Raw genomic sequence first — 3,068 nt, 5'->3', positions numbered from 1 at the left:
AATTAGCCTGCAGCACAGAATGGAATACATCTCTCTTGGCCAGCACCAGGTAGATTCGAGGCAGTTGCTCCCCCTCATCTCTAATCCCTGCGATTCGGAAGGATGTGCACATGCATGGGACATCTCTGCAGATCCTCCTTCCCCCCAGCCCCAGGAAATGCCCCTTGGAGTGACTGCGGAGGCAGCGCTGGTGCGAAGTGAGCTTTGCTGAATTTCTCCTGCTTCACTGCCTGGCTCTGGGCTCCTCTGGGACAAGAATATCAAATATGGTTACAGGAGAGGGATGGGAGCAGAGCTCTTAACAGGCTTTCAGACAAGGGAGCACAGATGAAAGCTAAAATAAAAGTAAGATTTTTTTTTCTCCATGTAGGAGAGAAATTAATGGCTCCCATAAGTAGGTAGAGAACCTGCAAGCTGGGAAGATCTTGGCAAACACTTAGGGGATAGGAATGAGGCTTTTACAGGGCTCAGACTGACAGATGAACGGCTCTAAATGGGTCACGCTCTTCCCACGTTTAGCTGCCGCATGGAAATGGGGGGCTCTTCAGGAGCTTTAACGAGGCCTGAAGCAGTTTGCAGAGCTCCCCGGTCACGTCGGCTCCCGCATCCCCTCAGCTGCTGGGGCTGGAGACAGACCCCTTGCTGTGCTGAGCCTTCATCACCGGGACTCCTGGGTGCCCCAACCTTCATCACCGGGTCTCCTGGGTGTTCTGGGAGCCACAGACACCAGTGTTGCAGTGTCCCAGCCTGGTGCAAATCCCGTAGGAGCCCGACAGCATCAACACATGGAGCTGGGAAGGGACCTGCCTGCCCATCCCCTGCCTCGTACCCCTGGTCTGCCCTGCGCAATTCAGGGGTGTGCTGGGAGCCAACCCCGCGCAACTGATGGCCCGGTACACGACATCGAGAGGATGTCCTCGTCCTGCCCTCAGCAAGACCACGCAGCCCTGACCAGCGGTCCCTCCAGCCAGCTTCACGGCACCATCTGGCCACGTCCCCATCACCCCGTTGGTATTACAGCAGCCCAGCACACATGGCCTCCTGGGGAAGGAGCCATGGGGACAGGATGATCAGAGCCAGGAGATGATGCTTCACCACCTTCCCACTGGATTCAGAGTGGCCTTGTCCCGAAGCGACTTCTCCAGCAGGTAGAAGGGGGCAACGGTACAGAGCCTTGAAACAGAGACACTAATGAGCATTGTGTGGCTTCCCGGGCAGAGAGGGATGCATAAACCCCATGTCCCCAAAGCGGATTGCTCACGATACCCCTCCAGGTCCTGCAGACAGTAATGACGCTCCCTCTGATGCCCTGGAGTGGAGCTGGGTCCATCACTGTGGTCCTGGAGGGGCCAGCTGCATAATGCAGTAAGATTTGACCCTTGGTGCTTGTCCTGTCGTGAAATGAGAAAGAAATGCCCAGAGGTGACTGGAAATGGGGTCAGCAGTCCCCAAGGGATGAGGAAATCTGGACCAAAACCAGGAGACAAACTTAGAGACATCAAAGCCACGTCAGGGTGGCCTCAAACCACCACGTCCCTCTGCTTCGGGCAGGGGGTATTTAACTGGCGATAGCGGTTATGGACAATGTCTGAGGCTGGGATGCAGGAAAGCCCCTTAGTGGTGTGTGTCTTGCTGCCAGCGAGAAGAGGCTCAGCACCGTGGGACCGTGACCGTACGCTCATCTTGGCAGAGCATTTGCACCAAAGCGGTGCAAAACGCCAAGTGATGCCGGTCCAGAGCTGCTCACGGTGTAACTTATGGCATGAGGGGCAAAAACACCGAGCCGAGGTGAAACCATGGTGAGACCATTCCCAGCAATAAGAGCAAGAGGGAGCAGCGTACAGCTATGGAGAAAGGGAAACCTGGGGATTAAACGTAAGTGATGCACTTCCCAGGAAAGCAAGGACATCTGGAAAGCTGGTGGAAGCTTCTCTTCTCCGGATAAACCGGCGAACGAAGCCAGCCCCAAGGTGTGTGGTGGGCAGGGGGTGGGTGAGCATTTGCCACCGACCGGAGGGCTGCTTTGCCCCCGGATCTGCCTGCTTTTCCCCCTTTAATGGGCTGCTTTGCCCCCGGATCTGCCTGCTTTTCCCCTTTCGAAGCACAAGGGATGCAGCCCCCATTGCATCAGCGGGTCTTCACCCGTCCGGCGCCCGGCCCGTAGGCGGCAGAAGGATGAAATGGGGACACGAGGGGTTAATTCGGTAGTGGCATCCCGGAAAAATGCCCTCCCCGCACGCATCCGGGTGGCTCCTGCGCCCTCTGCAGCCCCCCTGTTGCCCCTCCGGCCCCCGGTGCAATTTCACGTTTCCAAACCCGAGGCCACCCTGGGCCGGGCGCGGGGTCGTCCCCATCCCGTCGCGTCCCCGGGCGCAGCGGGGGGGCGTCCCTGGGGTGCCCCCAAAGCCGGGCGGCGGGGCCTGGGCCTGGGGAGCCCCCCGAAATCGCCGCCCGAGCCAGGGCTGGCTTCCTCTAGATGTCACCCTCATCCGCCTTTTTCCGTCGCTCCGATTTTTCCCTTTCTCCAAGATCCTGCTTTTTTTTTTTTTTTTTTTTTTAAATTCCTTTCTGATCTCTTTCCGGCCATGTGTGATTGCAGTTTCCTCTGGGCGTCCATTTCATCAGCCCGAAATTAAGCGGCGGAGCGGGGCCGCCGGGCGGCGAGGGGGGCAGCCGCCCCCCGCCCCGAAACCTTGCCATCCGCCTCCCGCCCCGGCGATCGGCACCCCGGCGAGCCGCCGGCTCGGCTCGGCTCGGCTCGGCTCGGCGCGGCGGAGGCCAGGGCGCCCTTGGGCTTCCCCGGGGCTGGGCACACCGGGGCCGGTTCCCCCCGGCCCACTGGACTTCCCGGTGCCGAGCCCGTCCCGTCCAGCGCCAGCCCCGCGGGGGGACGGAGGCGGAGGGACCTGCCGGCTCCGGCCTGCGGCTCGGGCAGGGATTTTTGCTTTTCTGCTCGGCTGCCGGGGCGGCCGGCGAGGGGCTTTGCCGCCCTCCCACCCCGCTGCCGCAAAGGAGCCGCCGCGAGCTCCGTCTCCCCAGGCCTGCGCCGGCCGTGATTTATTTTTTTA

The sequence above is a fragment of the Apteryx mantelli genome, chromosome 2 (genome assembly GCF_036417845.1).
Source record: "Apteryx mantelli isolate bAptMan1 chromosome 2, bAptMan1.hap1, whole genome shotgun sequence".
NCBI classification, from domain to species: Eukaryota; Metazoa; Chordata; class Aves; order Apterygiformes; family Apterygidae; genus Apteryx; species Apteryx mantelli.
The sequence above is the reverse complement of the archived record's forward strand: the minus strand, read 5'-3'. Positions refer to the sequence as shown.